We start from the raw sequence: 26,443 nt of genomic DNA, 5'->3' as shown, positions 1-26,443 counted from the left end.
CTCCAGGCGCCAGAGCTGAGATTCCTCTGCAGCCCCTGGAGGAGACCCACACTGGAGCAGAGGAATGCCTGGAGGAGGTTGTTACCCTGTGGGACACCCATGGAGAGAGGGCAGAGAAGTTCATGGAGATCTGTCTCAGGGGAAGGACTCCTGTCCCTGAGTGGGAGAAGCCACCAGTGATGAACTGACCACAGTCCCCATTCCCATCTCCCTGCACTGCTGAGGGGGGAAGTAAAGCTGGAAGGATGGGGGAAAGGTGTTTTTAAGGGCTTATTTTACTTGTCATTATCCTGCTCTGATTTTGTTAGTAATAAATTTGTTTTATATCTCTGAGTTGATCCTGTTTTGCCTGTGATGGTATTTGGTGTTTGGCCATCTCTCTCCTGGGCCTTATCTCAGCCCATGAACTCTTCATTAAATTTTCTGTCCTCTGTCCAGCTGCAGAGGGGAGTGAATGGCTTTCATGGGTGCCTGGCAGTGGGCCAGTGCCAACCTAGAGCATCACCTAATTTAGGGAGAGAATAAGCTAAATCCTTGGGTCCAAACTGCAAGTGATAAAAGCTCTAAGGAAACAATGCTGCTTTCATACATCCAACATTTCTTTACTTGGAATGACAGTTTGGGGAATATCTTTTGGGAAATATTCTCCAAAACCATCCCAGGCACAAGGAGTTGCCCTGAAAATAACAGCCATCTTACTAATGATAAATGAGCACTGGGTCTTGGTACTTGTATGCTTCTTTGAAAAATCAGAACATGTTTTAAACGCTTCCACAAAGTCCATTAATATGATGTTGGTTGGAACAGATTCTGCTATTATGTGTAGTTTTAATTTCCTTATCCAATAGAATTTTAAAAAGTTTCAGAAATAATTTGCTATATTTAGTTCAGTTTGTTTTTTTTTTTGTTTGTTTGGTTTTTTTTTTGTTTTTGGTTTTTTTTTTTTTTTTTTTTACTTTTGAGTAAAAATTTTTTGCTTAATTTTTTGTAAATTTATTTTACTCAATGCTCTGGCCATTGTGTAGTCTGGGTTTGGCTGAAGTCTTTTTTGGGAGTTTAAAAGACCTCAGAGACACATCTAAGAGCTTAAACATAAGTATAAAATACAGGGGAAAAAATAGGGAGACCTTTATATGTACTATAATGTATATAGAAAGGTACATGCTTTTATTGGCATACTATTAGCATTAAAATTTAATAACATATATTGCATCTCTGGACTATTACATATAAATGAAGACGACAAAACTCCTTTTCAGGTAAAATACATAACTTCAAAATATGCATATTTCTCCTACATATTCTTCATTTTTTCTGCTATCTCTTTTATCATAAACACAAAAAGTATTTACAGACCCTGAAGGAAGACATAAAATTTAAGACTGCAGGTAGCACTCCTAGGTTTTTGAATTCTCTAAAAAAAAGTGATTTCAATTTACTAAATATAATCACAGTTATTATATTCAATACGTGATCTTCATTTATTTTTTGAGGGGATAACTTGGAGAAGAGAGTTGAAGTTTCATATACCTTATAAAACCAGCATTTTATCATGTTGATATTTGTCTTCTTCTGTGAACAATGGTTTCCATTAGTGTCTTGTACAATTACAACTGTTTGATTATTAATGCATTCATAAAACATATTTTTTTACCCTACTTCTGTTTCATTGTTCATTCTGGCTGGGAAAATAATTTCTTTCTAAAAATCATAGACCCTAGTTGCCTAATCTAATTGTATTCTCAGTTTACTTTAGGCAGAGACTTTAGTTGATCTAAAGTAAAAAATGTTGGTTTATGCTATATGCCAAGTGAACAGAAGCTGTGCTTTCCCATTTTTCCCTGCCTTTATTACATAATTGTTATTCCTTATTACAAAGTGCCTGCCCTTATGTTATTTATTTATTTTGCAGCAGGTTCCTTTGCCTTCACACTTGTTCTAACTGGTAGTAAACCCTTAATGCCACAGTGACCAATGGTAAATCACCATGTCTGGCGCTGGGAGACAAAAGAAGCAGGAGGGATCTGTGAAAAATGCCTGCAAGAAGCAAAGCACAGCGTGGATGGAGATGATTCACGTCTCTGCAGTGAATCTTCAGTAAAAGGTAGCAGAGCAGAACCAAAGACCATTTTCACTCATCTTGAATTCATTTCACCTGATCTCTAAAGTATTTCCCTGCTACCCACCAGAGCTTTGAACCAGGCTGCATGTTTGAGTACTTGCTTTTTTATTTCTTTTTTCTTTTATTTCTAAAAAAAGTGAGTGCAAAAAAGGCAGCTAACAGAGGGAGAAGCTACAAGCAAGGAATGCAAAAAAGAAACCAATTCGGACATCTGTCTGTCCATACCTTGAAACTTTCACAGATTTTTATGCAATCTGATTTAGAATAAGAAGTTTCCCAAAAACATGTAATGATCTCAAATTCCCAAGTTACTTAAATGCTTTTGGAAAAGTTGCTGGAAATTGATGCATCCATACTTAAAAAAGAAATCCTTTCTCTTTAACAAAGTCTGCTGGTAATTTTTTGTCTATTTTTATTGCTATTTTAGCTGTTTCCTTGAAAAATTAACTTTATTTTTTTTTCTCTCTTTTGCAAGTATTGTAATGCCTTTGATTGAGTTTGATTTAGTAACTTGGGACTATCTTATTCCTGTACATATCTATGTAAGTTTCTGGTTATTTTTAATTAAGCAGAATCAAACCTGTTGCCCTTCATCCTGAAAAGCTCTAGCAAGATGCTTATGAGTCACAGACTCAAAGTAAGTAAATTTAAGCTTGCACAGATAAAATTACACTGAGTTGAGGGTGACTTTATGAATTGTTGTATTCCTTTCTAGCACACACAACTGCAAGCATCATACAAGCTGAATTCCTTGGGGTTTAAACTGGTGATGGGGCTAGCCCTGTAGTATGACTGAAAAGACACTGTGTTTTCCTGCTTTCCTGGCTTTTTAGGCATTCCAGCTCATTTCTGCAGGACAAGAGACTTGGGATGCAAGTCTGCGTGCTTTCTGATTAACTTCAGATGAAGTTGGAAAAAATCAAAACAAGATTTTGCCACTATTGGGGCATTGAACCTAGATTCCTCATATGTAGAAATTTCAACTTAATTTCACTGGGGAGTTTACCAAGATTACCTTGTTAAATTCTTTGGGAAGTGGCTGCATTTTTCCTAGCTGCTGAGGCTCTCTACTTGTTTCCTATTCTGTCCACAGCTGAGAATTTCAATAATCATTCCCCAGGCTCCCTCTTTTCTTGTAAGAACTCTTGGCTTCTTCTCACTTTTGTGACTGAATTTTGGATCCTTCTTAAAAAAAAAAATTCTTAAAGTTTTGGCCTTGTGGAAGTAATGCCATTGTTCCTTGTGTAGTACTACACTGTGTAACCTTTGTTCTAAGATTTATTCTAGATACACTGCTGAAAGTTTAAAAGGAGCTGCTAAGGCCTGTGGATCTGAATCTTTGCTAAAGAAGCAGTAATTTACTACCCAGGAAGTGATAGACAAAGAGGGTTGGAAATCATAACACCATAGGAAAGTGAAGTATGGCCCATTTCTTCTTGCACATTCAGGGTAGAATCTTTTTATGCTTAGTGGTCTGCTTTGCAAACATTCACAGGAGCCCCTGTGCTTTCATCTTAAAAGAGTGAGCCTGCCAATATATCTTATGTCACTGATGCTATATGTTGCAAGGGATAACATTTTCACTAAAGCGGGGCTTTTGATTTGCCTGGGTTATAAAAATATAGCATCAACCCTTTTATTTTGCTGCCATCGGTGATGTTCCAGGCCCTCATACCTAGAGGTGGCTCTCACTGCATGTCAGGGTACTGGCAGAGAATACAGAGTGCTCACCCTGCTCTGTCTCAGAACTGCAGCCACAGCCCAAGGTGGCAGACAAAGGAAAGAGAGAGAGAAAACACGCGCATGTGTTTGTGCACGCGTAGGCAGTGCTAACAGAAGGGAATTAGCTGGCTCAGAGCTTTGATTATTGCCTACAGAGAGCTTCAGCTTTGGTCTCTTGTGTGAATCAGTCAGTTCCACGATATCCAAAAGGGGTTATCAGCTGACGATTGTTTGATTGCCTGTGAAGTAATTAGTTTGAACTGGGCTCCCCCAGTGAGACTCCCCTGGGGTCTGTGCACCCTTTCCAGGTGCTCTGGGGCCAGATGAGGAGGTGATGCCTCCAGGCAGCCCCAGCTCCCTGTAACCCTCTCTTTGCTGGGGTAAGGGCTGCCTCTGCCACAGCACTGCTGATGGCTTGCTGTTGTAATTGCATCCAGACCCATCTCAGTGTAACTGAGCCAAGTAACCCTGAGAGCTGAAATAAGCTAAGCTGGCTGGTTCTGCCAGGGGTGGTGGGGAGATGGCCACACAAACCCTTGTGGAGGAGCTGGTGGGCTGTTAGCAGAGGGGCTGGCAGATGGGGCTGGGGCAGCAACCTGTGCAGCTGACACAGCTTTGTCTGCAATGGGATTGAAGGGGATCTACAAATACTAATCTGTTTTCTTCACTCTTGTGAAGAAGCCCATTTCCAGGGACTAAATGAAAGTGGGAAATCACCCTCTTGGCCTTACTTGCCATCCCTTAGTTTTCCTGTTACAGACACCAGTCAGTAAAGTCTAAACCTTGGTGCCATTATAAGAACAGCCAAATAACCATTGCTTTCTTTTAAATAAGAAGTTAGCTCTTAAATGATGAGAAAGTTTGTAATTCTTTGATCTAAAACAGTGTAAAAGTGCTCAGTGCAGCAAATATAAACACTAACTAGCCTGATAAACAACTACTCCTGTGGCCCTTCCATGGTCAAAGTGAGATTGGCAGACACCTGGATTATTCCAGTCCTGCAGCCAGGCTGCCTGACCTGTGTGTAAAAAGGGCTTCCAGCAATTTTAGCAAGCATTGAATTCACTGTTAAATTTAAAAGAGTGAGAAGTAGAGATTTTCTTTTGGTGCTAACATTTCTGGAGTGGTAATTTTGCATTACAGATGCAGTATAAATCATTTACTGTACTAATGGGATGGGAAATTTCTGTGGGAGGGAGCAGTAGCAGCTATCCTAGAGAAAGGTATGAGGTGTGGCCCTGTAGTTTGCTTTTTTGCAGCCACTTCTCTGCCTGACCTGGAAGTTATAACTCTGTAATAGAAGTTGTCACCTTTTGGCCTCTGCACCAAATAACCCTCAAATAATGACCAAAAACGTGAAGTCTTTTAAGTTAAAAGTTTTGCACCCATCAAGTTATTAATGCATAGAAGAGAAGGTCTGTTATTCAGTCACATTAAAAAGCAGCTGAAAGCTTCTAAACTGGAGCATAGATGCCATTATGTAAGAATACATTTTTAAAGAACATATTCTTATTTTCATGAAATCCTCAATATAATCTTCATTGTTTCCTGTCTCATTATTTGACATGCAACATATGTTAAGTCCTCTAAAACCAACTCACTGTCACAGTTTGTGTGTGTTCTACACATATCTCTCCCCACTGTATCCCCTGTCAGCAAGCTGGTCACCTCTTATGATCTCTTTAGTCATCTGCTTCCCACTATTTCAAGTTTAAGTTCTTTTTCTGACAGTAGCTGGAAATGTTTCCTTCTGAGGGTCTCTGGGCCCAGCTGGGAGGTGCAGCATGAGGGGAGCTCCTGAAGGTTACACTGTGTCAGGGTTTCTGTGGTTGAAATGGCTCCCAAGGTATTAAAAAGTCTCTTTTTCCCAGCCCCACGACTGGAGAAGAAGACGAGATTCATCGGTTCTGCTTTTCAAGGTTGTTTATTTTCTCTTGTCTATAACATTCTTTCTCTGACCTGCTGAGGTCTGTCTGGCAGGTCGGTTGCAGCACACCGACCGCCCTTGGGGAGGTGTTAGCTTTTTATACTATGTGTACTTTATTTACAATAATTTTCCAATGCCTATCATTTATGTTAGACAGTGTCTCTATTCTAAACCAATCCAGAAGTGTCACCATCACAGCAGAAGATGGAGGACAAGAAGAAGAAGAAGAAGAAGAAGAAGAAGAAGAAGAAGAAGAAGAAGAAGAAGAAGAAGAAGGAGGAGGAGGAGGAGGACAGGACACGCCCAGATTCCTCCATCTTGCCTCTTGAATCCCCATTCTAAAACCCCAAAAATATACTTTTTCACCCTGTGATAAATTAACTATCATTCTACTCAAACTCTTGTGGCTTGGAAATCTTCACACAAAGTTGGTAGTTTTTTCCATGGATTAAAATTGAAGGCACAGGTGTTTTTGATTCCGTCTCTGAGCCCCTTGCCAGGGTCTCGAGTCCTCCAGGACAGCCAGAGGAATGTCCTGGGTTCTGACAGCACTGTGGTGTTGCCTGCACTTCTGGAAGGAGCACCAACCCAGAGCAGTGCTGGGTGAGCTAATGTGTACTCTGCACAGTGATGCACCTTGGCTGGTCACACATCCCACACAGATGAAAAGTGAACCAGGGCATTTCCTCTGGACATTTTACTGGGCAGTTGGAGCTATTCACACACAACATGGAGTGACAGGCTTGCTGACTGTTTCAATTGAAACTCTTGTCCTCTCAAAGCATTACTTGGTACCAGCCACACAACTCCACCCCATCCGGTCCAGTAGTTTACATTTTAAATACAGACATGGCCAGATCCAGCCATTCTGGCTGCAGCAAGGTTGGACTAAGCAGTTCCTACCTCTGATCCCACCCTACGCTGCTCATTTCTTCTCATAGCACCAAAGGGTAGCTATTACGGTTCTGAGGCCTTTACTGCTGGACAGGTTGCCAGAGAGGGTGAGAGATTATCCTACCTACAAAACCCTTTAGACAGGCATTGTGGACAGAAGTTGGGAAAGGAGGGAAATCTGAATTACAGCAGGACCAATGACTCTGTCACAGTGCAGATTTTCCAAAATCTGGAGATGTTGCCATGCTGGTGTACTTTCTAAAGAAATGTTGTAGGATAATACCATTTGTCCAGGATCTGTAAAGTTCTTTATTGATTTACTAAAGTTAGTATTATTAAGGTTTCATTTTCAAGCTTTTACTTTAAGTTGTATCTACTTGTGAGTATTCAGAATGCTCTATGCATTCTATTAACTTTTTTCTGTTTACTACATCTAGATAAAAGCATGGACCAACACTTAACAGAGTTGTTATATTATATGGTGTTATTTTAGCACAAATGCTTACTGTTCAGCACTTGTGTAAGATCAGCCATGACAACTGATGGTTTAAAATTTATGATTTTCATGTTGACAATATGATTTCAGCTCCAAAACATACAAACTCTACTTCAGTCTTCTTGTGTTTGCACATATAATTTTAAGCAAGAGGGAACAACTCTGGACTGTTCTGAAAATTGTATATCTTATTGCATTGTGTAATGTGGATTACATACAACAGAGGTGGCCGAAAAGTGGTTTCCCTGCAGACTCTGCCCTGACAGATTTGCTGTCTGCTGAATCCTGCAGAGAATTGAGGATGTGCATTACAATGCCTTATCTCCTGCAGGATGCTGTGAACTTTCAAGTTGTTTTCACTGTGTAATTCCTACAGTTTTTAAAGCCAGATAAGAGCAGTAGATGACTAAGGGATAGATGCAAAAAAAATGCAATTTATGAGTAGTGTTTTCACATGTAGGGTCATACACATTGTAAATCAGATCATTGTCTAGTTTGCTAATACATGGCACAGTTGTGCTGCAATGTAAAGCTACAGCAGAGCACTTACCCCATGAGGAGTACTATTACTTAATTGAATGCAGATCATGTGCCACAAAAGCAGACATCACATATATAAGGACAAAAGTGGAATAGGATGATGTGATGAAGAAAGGCATGATGCTTTTTTGCTTTGACACCAGATGATGAAGTGACTGCAATCCATATATTTCAACCCTTGTAATTCACGTATTTCATGCCATAATGATATTTATTAATTTATCTTCAGCATTAAAGTATTAATATTATAAATTGTGAATAATAGAGTCATATGCAGAATTGTATATTTTAAATCAGTGGTGAATTTACCCCAACACTGCTGAAAAGAAACCATAGCTTCAGGGTTTAAAACCAAAATTAGTAATGAAGTGAAGAAGTTGTTAGTGTGTTGGTGCCAGATTTGGCAGGGCAAAACGGAGCAGTTTTGTAAATTTAATCCCTCCTCCACAAAGATTACCTAAGCTAACTATTAGTAATTTGATATTTACTATTTAATGAGCTTGGATTTAAGCAAATAAATTTTTATCTTTGTGTTTATCCTTGTGAAAGTATAAACTGATTTATTATGCCAATAGCATCATCTCAGGTAAATCCACCAGCTTCCTTCATTCACACTGACTTGTGTGTGTGTTCCCATGTAGACACCTTCATTTTGAATATCCTTCTAATCCCTTATTTATTGATTTGTAGGTCTCTCATCAAGAAAACACTTCCTTTCAGCTTACTTAACTTCTGTTGACTCCAAGATGCTGGTAAAAAGCAGCCTCTTCCCAAGCAGCTTTGGACTTGCTGCACTTGGGTTCATGGCTGGCTCAAGGATTTGCTCTTGAGTGCTCTCGGTACTGTGAGAGAAAATCAGGTTTAAAATAACCTCAGCCAAACCATCCCTGTGGAGTGAGGAAGCCAAGAAAATTTCCATATGATGTAAAGAAACAAGTACAGTAAAGGGGCAAAAGCGATCCTGATGAAAACATGTATGTTCTATGGGTAGAAGTAGGAGCATTTCAGAGCCCTTGGAATCCAAGGGCTGGGATTGCTGTAAGCCATTGGCTTGTGTCAGTATTTAACCCCAGGCCCACACAGCCACGCAGTCACTTGTCCTATGGGATGAAGGGAGAGAATCATGAAGGTAAAAGTGAGAAAACTCATGGGCTGAGCTAAAGACAGCTAAATAGGTAAAGCAAAAGACACAAGCAAAGCAAGACAAGGGAATTAATTCACCATTTCCTATAGGCAGGTGTTCAGCCACCCCAGGAAAGCAGATTTCCATCATGCATAATGGAAACTTGAGCAGACAAATGCCATCAATCCAAATGTCCAGTCACCTTCCTCCTACTTCCCCCACCTTTGTATGCTGAGCATGAAATTGTGTGGTGTGGAATACTCCTTGGGTCAGCTGGGATCAGCTGTCCTGACTGGGTTCCCTCCCACTCCTTGTGCACATCCAGCTTCCTCGCTGGAGTGGTGGGGTGAGGAGCAGAAAGGTCTCGACTCTCTGTGGGCACTGCTCAGCAATATCTAAAAAATCTCTATTATCAACACTGTTCTGGTCACAAATACAAAACACAGCCTCTTAATAGCTACTATGAAGAAAATTAACTCTCTCTCAACCAAAACCAGCTTGACTTACCAGCTCCCATCTCTGGCCGTGTGTTTGTATTGCTTCCTGAAATCCAGGCAAGACCTTCTCATTTATGTACCTCATTGTAAACTCCCTAACACAGTTTTAGAAAGTGGGACAAATATTGCAGCAGTATTAAGACAGGATAAATAGTAGTGTTTGCACCATTCTTTCTTTAGAAGCATGCACAGATTTACCCCTATGATTATTTTCTTCTTTGAAGAAGATAATATAATAAAAATAAAAATAAATTGGGCTTCTGACTTACTCCTTACACCAGAAGCTTCTGGAAAGCAGATGCAAATGTCCATTAACCATATACACAACAGAAAGGGCTGGGTCTAAATTATTTATGTGGTGTGCTCAGTGGGAGGCAGATAAGCACGCACTGGCAGCGGTTGCTGCTGTGGCATGGCGCTGAGCTTGTCACTGGCCCTGGTGTGAAGAAATGCTGCGTGGAGGGGTTTGAGACAAACCCGTGCATGAGAGCTGAGGACTGTGTATTTGTTGTGAATGCTTTTAATTTCTCTGATCATAGATTGTTATGTAGAGTGCAGGGAACAGAGAGCAGCTCTCACCTCTCCTTCCAATGAATGGCAAGTCACCTTATTCTGTGATGTACAAGGCAGAGTAATTGCATCTCAAACGCGTGGTGCACTTTTGTTTAGAAGGTTAGCGCAAAATTGATTTATGAAACAATTTTCCCTGTTTCATGTCAGAGAGCCCATTTTCTGCTGAATAATTAGATGGGGGTTTCTCCTGTATGGTGACATACAGTTTTGTGAAGCAAGGGATAGTTGCTGCTTTTCATTAAATAAATCTCAGAGGAAAGTTTGTCTAGTTGTTCATGAGAATTTTTTTTCCTGTGACATTATTTCATAGATTGATTCTAGTTGATTTTGGAAGGGTAATTTTTTGAATTGTGTTTACCTGTGTTCACCATGACATGCAGTAAACAGCTATCTTGTTCTACTCTGGAGGTAACTGTCGCTTTTCATCTCAAAATCATAATCTTAGATCAACATATGTGAGAATACCTGTACAGTATAATTGCACTGGACATGGAAATAATTGTCTTGCTGGTCCTCAGACTATCCCCTGGGCTTGCAGTTCAGTTGTGAGAACTTTAGGACAAAAATATTCTCCTGACCTGGTGCCTTTATTTTATTACAGTCACCTACAAGAGGCACGCACAGTTTATGCAAATTCATTGAAGATTTTTTTCATCCTTTACCATAGATTTTTAGGTAATTTTTCAAACTTTGGTAGCTGAAGTTATATACATAAATATTGCTTGTTTTTTTCTGGGTATCCATTTTAATAATGTACATACTGACTTGAATTCAGATGGCCAGTATATTTAATCTCCTAAATTTGAAATAGTTTGAAATAGTACTCTACCTTTTATTAGTCATTGAATTGAACTATATTTTTTTTTTAGGAAATTATAGGGGTTCCAATGAGTTTCCTTACAATACAATTCAAATCTCATCAAGTTTAAACAAGTAAAGTTGAACATTAAATGAGCTATTTACTTTTTACAGCCTTATATTTAATCTGGGAATACAGCAAACAAAAACTTACCGAATATATTTGTTATGTTATTGGCATATTAACGCCAATTTTTTTAAAAATAGTATTTTTATGAATTTGTTAGACTAAGTGATTTTAAACATACTATAAAAGAAAGAAATCATAATTCATTGAACAAGGTGATGCTGTGACTTCAATTTTAAGAAACTGGTGATTCTACAGATCTAAGGTCATTGCTTCAAATAAATTTCTTTGTAGATATTTTCACTTTACATCCTCCTTTCCTTAGTGTAGACTGAAAATGCACTTTCTTTCCAGGGAAAACAGTGCTCCATTCTGGATCTAATTTCTGAATCTGGCTTTCCTCTCAGTGGAAGTAATCTTGACAGTACTTTAACACAAATGAAACCTATTTTATCTGTGATGATTTGTTTACTGTTTGTTGGGACATACCTTTAACACTTAAAGAATGTTAGGATTCTTTAGAAGAGAAGAAGAGGAGAAGGGAATTTTGTTTCAGAATATTTTGAGTAGTAGCACCATGGACTCTTTTCAGCTGGTTTTATAGTTATGCAATTTCTCTAATAAAAACACTATACATATTGGATTTAATACCTGGAATTATATTTCTCAGTTGGTGTCATGCGTTAGGCAGAGTCTTGTATGGGAATTATGAAAAAATGTAGATTTTCTAAACACATGGAGATGAAGGAATTACATAAAATCTGACAATTATATGAAATATTAACAGAAATTCTGCTATGGATAGGAGGGCTTCTGGAAAGCCAGAACACATGCAGAGTGATGCAGGGTCAGATCTGTAAATGGATGGGAAGTTTAAAACTCTTCAGGCAGATGATTTCTGGCAAGGTAGTCCAGAATTTAAACTTCTGTGACCTTCTACCAAACCTCAGATAGCAAAGGCGGATTAGAAATAGTACTAACTGCAGTCATAAAGTTCATTCACCCAGACTGTAATCTTCCTTAAAATAGAAGTTACAGCCTTCTTGGGAGGATCATTCCTAAAGATTAACAGAGCATTCACTACTCATGGGGAAAAAAATGGGCCTAAAATTGGAAGGCATCATTTTATAAAGCGGATGTGGCAGGAGAGAGAGAGCGAGTTGTGGTGAAGGGATGCATGGCCACCCTGGCATCTCAGAGGAAGCCATTAGGAGAACTTGGTGTGGGGGGAAAATCTCTCTCTTAGCATGAACATTACTGAGAAACTGGCTGGTCCCCACACTGGCTGCCTATGCTGAGTGCAGGCAAGACAGACTCAGAACTCTGATTATATTGATCTATGTAATAAAAAATTTAAAAAGAATAAGGTTTTTTGTTGGTTTGTGTTTTTTTGGTTTTTTTTTTTTTTTTTTGTAGGAGCAGAAATGAATTAGGAAACTGATTGTAGCACAGACTGGTAACTTATTGATCACTGTTCAGGGCAGCTGGAAATAGAATAAAGGGACATGAGGATGGGAAAGTCTGCAGCCACCCCACAAACAAATGAATAACCTCTGGCTAGCATATGGGAAAACTGAGATTCAGATTCATAACCCCTTGATCATGCTACATGGCAGAAATTTAAAAGAGAGTCAGAGATGGGAAACTTATCTCTTTGTGAAATTTGTAATTATACAAATTCTGGTACAATCTTTCATTGCAAGTTTCCCCTTGCTGTCCTGAGTGGTTTGCCAGCCATTGTACTCTGCAGTTTTTATATGTGTTGATGTAGACAACCATGTTGATAAGTAGATGGTTGAGATCAGTATATTTGTGGTGCCATTAAGAGACCTACATTATAGCACACAGAGAATTATTTATTCATACATTGAATAGCTCCCAATGGATATTTTACAATGTACATGGAAAATAGGCTCTGTGAGATCAAAATATAAATGTAATGATTGAAATGGGAAGGTTTGGAGAGGGAAGAAAGTGAGACTTTCTCATATATTTGTTCATTAAAATATCTATTTCCCTAAGAAATGAAACAACTGGCTGCCATGCTGCCCTCAGTCTCGGTGCTATTAATTGACTGACAGGCATTGCAGCATACTGAATTTGGTACAGGATTGAAGAAGATTGCTTGTAGATTTCTCCAGAGGATGTTCTAGATGCTGTTGTGTTCTGGAATACTCTGCCGGAGGATGAAGAGTAGAATATGTACTCAACTCCATTACACCTCATCAGTGTGTGCTACAACCTGCATGCATTTCTGATGTTCTTCAGAAATTTACATTAAAAATGGCCCTAATCTGCTGACCTACTCACTGCAGAATTGTTCTCAAGCAAAGAGACAACTCCTGTGAAGTGGGATAGTGCTTTTCATCGTGTTAATGTTCTTACACAAGTGGCTTAGCTGTGAAAACTCCCCTCAGAAAAGTACCAGGACATGAACCTGAAGGTCCATCCCTTCTGATGGGCCATGACTGATAAACTCCGACAGGGAAGAGGCAGCTGTCGCGTCTTAGAAGGTGTCAAAGACTCCCAGAGTAGTGGGATACCATGATCCACAGTATGATATCATACAGTGTGAAACTTCCCACCCCAGGGGAGGCACCTGGGCCATCCCAGTGAGCCTGAGCATATTAACCCACCAGACTTTGTTTTTCATGGGTTTCCCCCCATTGCAAGAGATCAGGACTGCCCCCATCAGTTTGACCAACAACACCAAAATTGCAACAATCAAGTCTAATTTGTGGATCCAAGGGTGGAGACTGTACACATTTCTGCTCTTATCTTTTTTCTCTTTCCTTTTCATTACACATTCTCTTAAGCATTATTTTTATGCTTTTATATTGTTGCATTTCTAATGAAAATGGCTACATTTCAAAATTTACCGAGTACCATATTGTACCTCAACATCCTAAAGTTTGCAAGGAAAAGTTTGTTATTGAACATCTTGAGAATTTTCTTGTTTTTCCTGCCCACTGCCTGGAGTAAATCAAACATCTTCCCCCTAAGCCCACCAAGCAGACCCAGCATAACACTTTGGCTAAACTGCTGCTTCCTGCCTTTTCATTCCTTAATAACAGCAGCCCAGTGACTGAAAATCCCACAACCAGTGCATAAGTGACAATTCTTAAAATGTAATTCAACTTCACATGAGACTTAAAATACAGTGAAAAGATTTTTATCTTTTCATATACATGAAAACAAATTTCAGCTTTGCAAGCACTGTGGGAGGTTTTAGAAACACTATAATAAAAGATTTGACCACCTCTTAAAGATTTTAGACAGGTAATGGCATATAATATTCCAAAATAATCCATCTTTTAATGATTTATGCAAAAATTATTTCCTGTTTTCTGCAACTACAGAAGTATATGAGAAAAATCTTGATGTCTTAAAAATTGATGATGAATAAATAACTGTCTTTAATGCAGTATATTTAGTAGTATCTCTTTATATTTTCTATGATGCATTGGTTTCAATGCAGGCTCAACTTGTGCTTTCAATCTCTTTCCATAGCCCTAGTCTAATTTTTGTACAGGAGTTTAAACTGAGATATATTCACATTTTTTACAGATGTCCTACAGCTTTCTATTCTCAGACTCACAATCTGCAGAAGGGATTGCTGCACCCTTAATAAAAGAACTTGTCCCAAACCCATTCAATTTAGTGATTTAATATACCCCATATTTTTCTAAGGTCTAGAAGAAGATTTTGAGGATATTTTGGAAGTCCTCCTCATCGTTCTATGGAATGGCATCAAAAGTATCTGTAGAGACATTTCTGTAGTTGTGGTGTAACTTCCCTGTTCCATCCTGAGTGATACTCAAAAGTCATCTGAACATGGTTGAGGGCAAACAGATCTAGGTTACCCTTCATTAATGGAGGGTTCGACCACACGACCTCCAGCAGTCCCTTCCAACCTTAAACATTTTATGATCCAGTTTTTCTCTCTGTGTGTATTCTGTAGTGATGGCAACCACAAATAACAATATTTGATGAATAATATTAATAAGGGTATTCTTGTGAGATGTATACTCAGTTAAAAGCCTTTTACTCAATGATATCTTCATAGATTTTCAGGAAAAAAAAAACAATCACGAAAAGATTGAAGCATCTATAGGCTATAAATATCTCTATTTCCATCTATCTATCTATCTATCTATCTATCTATCTATCTATCTATCTATCATTTACCTACCTACCTACCTATCTATATCTATCTATATCTATCTATCTATATCTATCTATCTCTATAACTAAATGTAGGCATCTTTATCTGTGGATGTCTATATCTATCTATAGATATCTGTAGTATCTTTACAGGCTTTCATACCATGATTGCTGCTTTTTGATTAAAACAATAATATCATGCCTGACTCAGTACAACACCTTCCCTACACACACACATATTTGCTTAAAATTATTGTGTTGTGGAGGGATAGAATGTAAGAAAATAAAGATAGTGCAGAAGGTAGTCTCACAGCTGAGGAGTTGCAGCTGTACTAATCACCAAAGATTAGGAACAGGCCCACCCTTAATAGGCTACAGCTGTGTCCAATAAGAAGAAGAGTGCTACAAAAGAGTGGGTTAGCTGGGTGAGGAGAGAGATGGAGTTTGTTGGCTGTGAAGAAGAAGGTGTCAGTGCTGTAAGGAGATGCCCATGAGACATGACTGACAAGGTATGGGAGCTTTGCAATAAGATGACAACAGTGTCTCTGATAGGAATACTCCAAATTGCTGTATTTAGAAAATCAAGCTTCTTTTCTATTATTTTGTGTGTAGAATATCCTCTGGTTAAAACCTGCTGCTTGTTTCCACATACATGTTCAGTTGGACCACAGTTACTTGAGTAGTGATGAAGTTTAGAAGTTAAGTGGATGGGTTTTTTCTTTTTCCTGCAGGGAATAGGATTTATAGCATAGGACAAAGAACAGTTTACAAAAGCTTTATACAGAATTTCATATATGAAAGAGTAAATTAAGGAAGTCACTTATTTCCCTCCTCTTTCAAACTTTTCACTTAAATCTAGATTTATCTGCATATAAATATATATAGGACATTTTCTGTAATTGCTCTGCTAGTAGAGCAGATGACATGTCAGATAATAGATAATAATGTACTTAGCATTTAAATAATTCTTTCCTATATATTATTAGAAAGCATTTTAGAAATACAGTCCTATCAATGACCATTTTACAAACAAAGAAAGGAGAGATAAATTAGTTGATTTGTTATGAACTAAGCAAAGGATAAAAACAGATAAAAACTTAGGACTGTAGGATAAAATTCTTATGTGCTGTACATCAACAAGAAGTTTGCTATTCATTTTATGAAGCAACAATTTTATCCTGACTGTCCAACCTTCTCCTCTATTGTATAGCCTGGGACTGGTTGCCTTTACCTGCACTTGAGATGATTGACCTGACACAGGGAGTTAAAACTCTAAAATAATACTTTGGTTTGAATTTTTGCTTTGCTTATGGATGAGATGTCTCTCAATTCAGCTATCTGCAATTAGAAATTTAAGCTTGAGCTAGTATGCTGAGCTTCTTTTTTTTTTTTTTTTTTCCTGACAGCAAGGAAAAGATGCAACTCTAGAGTATGCTTCTTTCCCACTATTTGAAGACAAACTTGAATTATCAGTTTAAGTTGGTCCTGCTGTCAGAAGAAACAGTCTTGGAGTCTTCCCCCTTCTTCATGTGTTCATCATGAAGTGTGAGATGCACCATGTGGTGAGTGGATCTGAGCTAAAACAACTAACCTTGGGTGAAAATGGCTGGTTTTCAGCCAGATCAGCTCCCTGAACAATTTACCATATATTCATACAAATGTTGGTATCAGCACAAGACAAATCTGTGCAGGACTGGGAATAGGGCATGTGAGTAAAAGCAGCGCAGGCCTGCTTTCTTTCCCTGGTAGCATAAGGTTAAAAATGTACTGAAAACCAGTCTTAGCCACCTATGCTGGTTTTGACTGGGGCTGTGTGTTTGGGTTTGTGACCAAAATTGTGCTGATAATTCAGGGCTGGTAGTTTTACTGACGAGCAGCACTTACACAGACTCTAGACTCTTCTGCTTCTCACCCCACCCACCAGAGAGGGGGCTGGGGGTGCACATGGAATTGAGAGGGGACATAATGAGGATAGGTGACCCCAACAGACCAATGGAATATCCCACAGCATCCCCCCATCCTCCTTGGTGGGGCTGAGCTGGCTGCTGGGGTTAAAACATGACCCCACCTACCATATTAATGATTAATCTCACCTAGAGTTTATGTGCAATCACTGCTACCTGGCGTTAACCTTATCAGATAGAGTTTAGTGTGATATTAGTTCAACAGGCTTTTTAAAACTCCACCTTGTGGCATTCACATTCTCTGAAAAAAATTCCTTTGCCCAGAATTTTTCTCCTAGGAAGCCAAGAAGTCTCAGAGAAAAGGAAAACAATTCTTACCTCATTTGCTTCTCCTGTGTTGTGCTCATGTGTGGAATGTGTTTGGAGATTGTTTACCCACAGGTGATTGTTTGACTCGTCTCCAGTGTGAGTTGATTTGACTCTTTGGCCAATTGGGGCCAAGCTGTGTTGAGACTCTGGAAAGAGTCATGAGTTTTCTTTATTATCTTTTTAGCATTCTGTAAGTATCTTTTCTGTATTCTTAAGTATAGTATTTTTTAATATAAAATAGTATTATAAAGTAATACATTAGCCTTCTGAGAACATGGAGTCAGAGGCATCATTCCTGCCTTTGTTGGGACACTCCCAGAGAATACAATACCACGTCCATAAAGGAATCTGACATGGTCAAATAACAGTTAGAGAAATGCTGTTATTGGAAGTGGAGATGCTGAATTCTCTGTTTATTTGTGACATCTTACCTGCAAAGATGTGAATTTCCAGATATCCTAATTCTGAAAATTTTAAGAATTACAAAATTGAAGAAGACTGAACAGGTTCACCCCATGCTCTGATTTTATACTTTATCTAGTTACAATTCTCTTAGATACTTGTTTGTTTTACTGAGAAGGCAAGCCCAAAAGGATTAAACCTTGCCTGCAGGTTTCTTTTTGTGCAAAAGTCAATTATGGCTGGCTAAATATCCCTGAGGTAAACATGTGTGAGGTTGATAATGTGGTTAGAATAGCAACAGCAGTTGTTAAGGAGACTGGTGTTCATGGAGTTAACACATTCCATATTGCTATCATGCAAAAAATTACAGACACTTCCAGTCAGGGAGCATCAATCAATTTTTGTTAACTTTCAGGATTTTTTTCTTCCCAATGGAGCTAATATTACATCTAAATATTATGTGTGCTGCATCTGTAAATTTCATTCCATTTTCTTAAGGAAGCCTTCTGTATGAAAAATGTGAGTTAAAAACTATGTTATTTACCTGGTGCCACTGGATTGATTGTGGAATGGGTCAAATCCTGCCATCCTTAATGAGGAAAATATTGACTAATGGCTTAAGTAAATATTACCTGAATTCAATGAATGTTTGTCTCATGTATTAAATATTCAGAGGGGCAGAAAATGGTTCATAGCTTTTCCTCCCAAACACCACGGCACCAAAACAGCCATGTTCATGTTTACTATTTCCTTCTGTATTTTGGCAAAATGTGGCAGTTTCAACAGACATTGCTACAAACAACATATATCACCACAGTATGCAACCTTGTAGTAAAATGATTCAGCTGGGAAATCCTGGAAGTTCCTTGCAATCAGAGAAAGGAGCTGAAGGTATGTTCTCACGGGTGGGTGGAGCGCTTTAACCACTGACCGCATTGAGGGAGGCAGAAGCTGCTGTACAACTCTTCCAAGTGCATTTTTGAGAAAAGGCTGATTTTACTCCAGAAGGAGGTAAAGGAACCATGACATGCAGTCAGACAGAAAAAATAACATTCTTTCATTGGGGCTTGCCAGAACTGTGCAGCATCAGCTGGCTTGAAGTGACTCCTGACACAGACATTGGCCCAACAACTCGCAACGTGGCATCCCAGGCTCTTTCCGTGCATTATTTCAGAGCCTAATGCCAAACTTTGGCCTTTGACTTTCCCTTGACAGGGCACCAAACTCCTTTGCCCCTCCAGTCTTCTCAATATATTTTGTTGCCTGGTCTATAAAATGGAAATATTTTAATCTCTTGGGAAGTTATGAATAGAAGAGTCTCAGAATAGATGCAAGACCCTCATCTACTGATGTGAGCCAAGGTTAAAATACCCAAACATTAAAAGATAGCAAAGAGGTGCAGAAGAAACTTCAATTTTAAAATATTTCTGAGTATATTAGACCGCTTTTGATGAAAGAGTTAGCCTGGCAAAGAACCAGTAAGACTAATGGTTAGATAATTTAACAACAGATATTACTTTTATTCCTTGTCAATCTGTGAATTGTCATGCTTCAGGAGATAACCTGACTGCCACATGTGGTAGGCGGTTAAATCCCTCCATCCTCTAAAAGTATTTTGCGTTTACTTACAAGACAATTTGCTTTCCTCTCCCCTCTGTCCTTCCAGAAATTTTATGTTAAACAAAAAGGAAATTGGTGACTGATGTGAAGAGGTATTGGACCACACATGTTCATCTCACAGATACAGAAAATAGTATGTTACCTCCTAAGTGGTCTTACTAACAGTTTGAGTTAAAGGCATAAATTTTCCAAGTTGTTCAGATGGAAAATCCATGCAAAATTATTTCAATGACAAGTAGGAACTTCGGTGCTTTTGCAAATATAGACTATAGAGCTTCACTTTCCATTAAATTACACTGGTGTACCTCTATTGTCATTAGTATTTTTCTTGTTTAATAGGCTTACAAAAGCCTAATTTGGCTGGTGTTATTCGTGTTATGATGGAATTTATTTATACCTGTTGATTAAAAGGTGTTTCAGTTCCATTACCAGAATGTGATGAGCATGTGATAAAGAATATCAAAGTACTGTCAGCTAACTTTGAGATATAAGAGCATAGAGACTTTCTGTGAAGGGCTGGAATCCCCATCAGTGGAAGACAATTGATTCTCTTGGACTCTGAAATAAATGATAAAGCGTTTTGCATTCTGAAGTACTTCATTTGGAGAATTTAAAGGGTTCAAAATTAAAACCATAAGTGGTGGAAAATCCAGAAGTCTTTGCAATCTCAATTACAACCCCTTGCACTGTATATAATGCAAAAGTGTCTTTAATTATAAGACCTCATAGAGTGTTGCAGTCACTGCCTAGTTTACCACCCTGAATGGTTGGTGCCCACAAAATGAGTAGTAATTTGGTATTTACTTTAGGGGGTTTTTTTGTGGGTTTTTTTTTGGTTGTTTTGTTTGTGTTTTTTTTTTTTTATTTATTATTTTTTGAGGCATGACCCTCCCTTTTGTTCCTAAGATTGAAACCTAATCCTGAATGCAGAAATATTGACCATGTCAGAGTGGAAATACTTTCTATGGTAGTCTTGCCTAGTGTCCTAGTAGTTCTTATCTGCTCGTTAACATAACTTCAGTATGTTCCTGTGTTAAAGGATGTCACTTTCCTGTTTAGCAGATGGGAGAACTTAAGGAAAGGACTACTGTTGATTCCCAAGCTTGCCTAAAACAAGGATGTAGGTGTTTTTTCATAATTTGCATTCATATTTAATTAATTTGTTTTCAGAGCTTGTATGCTAGAAGCAGGCATTCCCTGGGCTTTGGGAGTAACACAAAGAACTTAACTCTAAAACAGGTTTCATAGGCCATGTGGAGGCCATAAAATGAAGAGCATGAAATGATCTAGGAGATGTCTGATTTAAGGGACCTCTGTGATTGTACACTGACAGTGTAACACAAAAACTCCAAAGCAAAAGTAAGGCTAAAACTTTGAAAAATAACTTTTCAAGCATTACCTTGAAGAGCTTTCTTTGAACCCCCTTTTCCCACATATTACACAGATTTTGTGTTCAGTTGTGAATGACGTGAGTAGGAATCTGATTCACCCCACAGTCCTCTGAACTGATGGAGGAGATGTCATTGGTGGGAAGAAAAGTGCTAAGTTTTTCATAATATGAAATTATACTTCTTTGTAATGTAACACTGTAATAACATGTGGGGGTTCTTCAAATGTCTGTAAAAAAGCACAGTTTGTGTAGAATTGTTTTATCCAAAACAGGCAATATGAGCAGTGTCACAGTCAGGAAACAGCATGCAGATGGCAGTAACAGACTCTTGCCACATGTCTGGGGCTGACAGGTGATGATTTGCAGTGGGCTTCACAGATAGTTGTTAATAGTAGAACAAAGCTTATAACTTCTATCTTGGTTATTTTAGGCTGCCCTTGTCTTTCTTTAACCACTGTGTCCTCGGTATTGAAAAGGAAACCTAGATGTCATCCCATACAAGCTCTGCCTAAGACATCTTGTATCAGGCTTGATCATACCTTCATTTCACATGCTCATATTTTCAAGATATGAAGTACAGTAGACTAAAAATATCATACCTGCCTTGTTGAATTTAATACTTTCAATACAAATCCCTACATTAAAAAGTCCACAAACTGAAAGGAATTCCAATAGCTTGTCTTTCCCTTTGTTTACTCTATGTAGGTTATAAAATTGAATCTTTTTTGTAAGACTCCTTTCTTGTCAATGAAAACACACCACCTTTTCCATTTTGGCAAGTGATCATTTAGGGTGTTCAAAGAGATCAGTGCCTAGTTCAATTCCTTTTAAGAACTTTATGCTAAGCTATACTCATGTGTTCCAGCTCTCTCATGTGATTTGATATGGATATAAAAACGTATTCTATCTTCTGCTGTTATATGCTAGGATAACAGACAGCAGCTGATAAATATGCAGATACTAAATGCAATTCCTCTAATTGAATTGAAACATTCCTGTCAGAAGCATAAAGAAAAGACTTATGATTCTCATGCAAGTAAATGTAATAAGGCTGTCTTTTTGGGGTTTTTTCCCCTCCCTCATATGTCTGTGGCTCTGTCATACCATAAGGGATAAAATGCTGTTTTAGCAACCTAAGGAGTTGCTTCTAGTAGTGGTGGTTGCCCTTGGTGAAGAATATATTTGGAAAGGATTTGAATGACCTTGTACTTTTAAGACAGTCTGATGCTATTAATATATTTTTGCTGAGAAACTCCTAAAGAGGCAATTATATTGTCTGTTTCTTCAAATACAAGAGCACTATAGGAATATCCAAAAAGTTGTTTTTGCACAAAAATAACACAAGTTGTACTTACAATATTATTGCATTAAAACTGTAGAGATTTTTACACTTTTTTGGTACCGTAAGGTTTCAAATATGTGTGGGTCTTCTATGCTCTCTTTCACTCAGCATAGCAGCACACAGGTGAATGCTGAGCTCCACTCAGCAGCTGTTCCAGGTCTCCTTGAAGGGAATATATCACATGCTATGTGAGCACTTTCCATTTGGACTCAGAACTCTAAACCCCAAGCTGCAAATTCAACCCCCTTTTTTAAACGTGCACAAAAAATAGAGGGATAATGTGTACTTCAAACTCCGCATTCACACATGTGGAATTTGTTAGGCTGTGTGCTTTGGCAGTGACAAAAAAAAAGGAGGAAAGAGAGAAGTAGTAAGAAGGACACCAGCAAAGACAACTGCTAACAAAGACAAAACAACATAGCATGAAGAGCAAGGCAAAGGGGTTGGAGGACTTTTGTAGAACTTTTTTGAAAGACAGATTTGTTTCTGTCTCTTCTTCACATTGGTGGTCCTCTGTACTTCCATCTTCCCTGTCTTGGGATGGCATTTCTTTTTGTGTTGTCAACATGATGTGGCAATTAGATAATTTACTTGCTTAGCCCAAGAATTCCTTCTGTATCTTCTCCTGGTTGGCTTGGAAAACCAATTAGTCCTTGTTAGTCGTATTGAACTCCATGCTAGTTGATTTGTGGTTACATGCTCTCAAGCCCTAATGTCTGACAGAAAACAGACACACTTTATTTCTGATCTACTTGTAGTTTGCAGGTTCAACTCTTAACATTTGTATATTGTCATTTTTGTACATTGCCATTTCTGGACTGAATGAATATGAAATCTAATCTTTGTTCTCTACAGGAAATCACTGTAACACTTGAACATGTGACTGTTAAAGGTATTTGGGTCAACTATTGATTTTTTTCCAGTATTCCAGTATCAATCAGTGTATTTTAATTTAATTCAAAATGCGGGGAACCAAGAGTTCATGGAAATAAGTGATACCAAGGTGGGCTCATTTTCTCAGGGCTGCTATAGTGGGAAACAGAAATAATTCTGTACTTTAAGGAAGAGCTAGGCTGCTGGGTTGAGATAGCCTGTATTTATACTCGTTCTGATAAAATCAAGAAGCAATCTGTTAAGTGAAGTCTCTCCAGAGAAACATGAGCAAGGTGGCTGTCAATGTATTGAAGCCCAAAGGATAGGGTTGGGGGAGGGAACTGATTTAGTAGCATATTTTATGGTGCATGGGTGCAAACAAGGGTGTATGTCAGAGATTCCCAATCCAGAATATCTCTAGCAGTGAGCCTCAGAAAACAGACTGGCCATGGCAAACTGCATTTGTAAGTAGAGAATGAAAACAAGCCAATGTTGCTTCAATGTGCGTTCCTACCAGACATTTAATGCTTCAGTAGAACTATGGGCTTCACAGATGTGGTGCGCCTTTCTGGACACAGAGCAGAATTCCAGATGATTTTTGTATATTTACATTTGGGATTTTTGACTAGTACAAGGAGACAGAGCTATGTGAGTATGTATTTTGTTGATTAGCTTACAAAGTAGAAATTGGGAAATATGCCCCCAATTTTGGATGCACAAGTTTGAATGCTTCGCACCAATATCTAAAATGCAGTGGTCTGCAAAGGAGCCCCTGTGTCGGTTCACATAAATCCTGTGAACCTGTAAATTTGTTGTTTCTGTAACTGAAATAGATTTTCTAGGGTCCAAGGTGCTGTATCCCCAGTGCAGGGATTTTAATAATCCTGGCAGCAGATTGATTTTCAATAAGTAGAGTTCGGATTATGAAATCCCTTCTCTTGCTAACAAACACCTGCTCCTGCAGGAAGATCCACTAAGACTAGTGGAATTACTGGAGTTTTGACTAATTTCAGTGAAACTTCCACAGTCTTTGTCCACTAGAAGGTTGGTAGTCAGATATAATTGCATTTGAAAAGAAATGGAGCCATACCATAGTACGGGAGGGGAGAAATGCCAGTGGTTCCTATGGGTATGCCTTCATAGTAGGTGAAATCCGCATTCTTAGCTGAGGTTTACCCAGAATCCCACCCTGCTATTCACATCCCCTTAAATCCTTGCCTATCTGTCCGCTGAAAATTGACACATTTTCTCAGACACAGCTACAAGATAAAGTCTGTGCTGTGCTTTAAGAACAGTTCTAGCCTATCTACTTAGCAGTGAACATGTGAGTGAAACTCATTTTGTTTCCCCAATTCTATTTTATATCTGAGAATTTCTCACCTTTTTCCTTCCTCCTGCACCAGAGACTGCATGCATATGTGTTTATGTGTGGTTACCATTTAAATCCTCATTTCAGATGCTCTGTCACATATCTGACCAGCAGAATCTGTCTCAGACCAGAAATATAAAAACAAAAATTCTGTTTGAGGTTGGTGATTGCTGACTAGAACACTGTTAAGTCAGCCACAGTGATATTCATTGGTTGAGGATGTGAATTAATATTTCCACTTCTGAAGGAAAGACAAAATTGGTCTGAGTGCTAGGCATACATAAGCACATGTTGAGTATCTTATCTATGCCATCTAATTTAGAAAGCTGAGTTGGAAGCTGAGTTCTCAAGTAGAAAATCCAGAAGGAGATAGGCAGCAAATGAGGCAGAGGAGGGAAGAAAAAAAAAGAGTGACAGGGAGGACAGGGGGAAAGAAAAGGAGTTTTTGATTAAAGAAATTGATGCAATTTACTGTCACAGAGTAATTCATAGCAAAATATTTTGAGTTGTCCTCTGGACTATTTTGTACAGGAGGCTATGATTCCTAATTCACAAAGTAGGGGCCTGGGCAAAAATTGTCATGGTGCATTCTGCTATGGGCTGCAAGACACCCCCAGAAAGGCCAGCATGGTCTTTATTAGCAACCCTGTATCTATTGAATCATGACCCTGACATGGCTCTTGCAGCACAAATTAATCTGCCACTCCAAGGAGATGATTTCTTTCCTTCCCACTGACTTTCTACTGGTCACTGCTCTTATAGTCTGGCTGTCTTGTGATAATGAAAACTAGAGCTAAGTGTCCTTTCAGTGCATCTTTCAGGGCATGCACTCAAGTCTACAGCTGCTGTCTTATTCACTGTCACCTCAACTTCAGTATCCTGCTCTCTTTTCCTGATATTCTTGTTTTATCTTTATGTGGTCTCAAATCAAAGCTCAGCGTTATGTTAATCCATCTATTTAGTGAGAGCACAAAAATGTATGGGGATGCTAAAGGAAGGGGCTTCAGTTTAGTTCAAGATAAAAGAAACAGTGGTTGGTGTAAATTCTGAAAACCACAGCAATGGGCAAGTCTGACAACTGACATTCACTGAGATTTTGCAGTTTTTCCTGAGTGTTCCATGAGCCCTCATCCACAAACTTTGAGGTTTCTCTCACTTTCAGATGAAATTCTGGGGTCTGCATTGGTGAATCCCATAGCAAAAGGAGGGGGAAAGGAGAAGGGAAAAGAAACAAACCCAACATGACCTGATGTCCTGGAAGTTGTGCTGAGCAGATACTGAGGACCTATGGGAGATGAGTCTATGGAAGAAAGAAACAGCAGAGTTGGAATCAAAAACCAGCAAATGGCTGCCAGTGTCTTTGTGGCTGTGACTGTTCCTGAAACAGCAGCAGCAAGAGTGGGAATATTTCCCAGGCAGTAATCTATATAGTAAGAACTAGAAAAACTACTGTGCTGTTATATGCTGGGTCACCTCAGGTGGAATTCCAGGGAGATACTAGGGGCTTTCCCTTTGAGTGCCATCCAACCTCTGCCATGTACAACCCAAGACAGATTTACACATGTGAAAAATATAAGATTGGAAGTACAAGTTTACTCCAGCTACATTTGAACTTGTTGTGAATCTTGCAATCCATGTCCTTTGCATTTTTCTGTCCATAAGTCCATTATCTGAACAGACTCTTATGCTGTTATGCTCACAACACTGTCATAGATAATTAAAAATCATGGAAACTGTGATAAATGAAAATGTCTCTTGATGTAAAAATTCTTTTTTTTTTTTTTTTCAATTTGTGTTTGGTAATACTTTGCTTATTTTATTTAGAAGGAACTGAAAGCAAACAATAAGTTTCTTGATTGAAAGAAGGTTCCAATAACTCCAGTAGCTACCTGTCTTGGTCATTTGGTGGCCAGGTGCCAAGTAAGCAAGCTATGAAATATTTCTCTTTCAAGTAGATAACTGTTTTCTTAATGAGAGTTTGTAAAAATCACCTTTAGTACAGAACTGATCTGATGTCTCTGCTGCACCATCCTTTTATCTTTCTTCAACTCAAGCCTCATCTTTTCTTCCTTGTAGTTTTATTTCATTGGCTTTGTGAGGTGTGGGCCAGTGTCAGTCCTTCAGTGTATCTTTTCCACACGTCAAATGGTCTAACATGTTTTAACTTAAAAATCTTTATTTGCTGAATACT

General features: G+C 38.6%; 1 long non-coding RNA gene across 1 annotated transcript; it reads left to right on the top strand.

Moving 5' to 3' along the window:
- Positions 1-15,410: 15,410 nt before the first annotated feature.
- On the top strand, positions 15,411-25,999 carry LOC135446362 (uncharacterized). Its single transcript, XR_010439755.1, has 3 exons — positions 15,411-15,492; positions 16,390-16,545; positions 25,415-25,999. It is a non-coding gene; the product is annotated as an uncharacterized LOC135446362 (long non-coding RNA).
- The last annotated feature ends 444 nt before the right edge of the window (positions 26,000-26,443 follow it).

This window comes from Zonotrichia leucophrys, chromosome 3, assembly GCF_028769735.1.
Source record: "Zonotrichia leucophrys gambelii isolate GWCS_2022_RI chromosome 3, RI_Zleu_2.0, whole genome shotgun sequence".
NCBI classification, from domain to species: Eukaryota; Metazoa; Chordata; class Aves; order Passeriformes; family Passerellidae; genus Zonotrichia; species Zonotrichia leucophrys.
The sequence above is the reverse complement of the archived record's forward strand: the minus strand, read 5'-3'. Positions and strand labels throughout refer to the sequence as shown.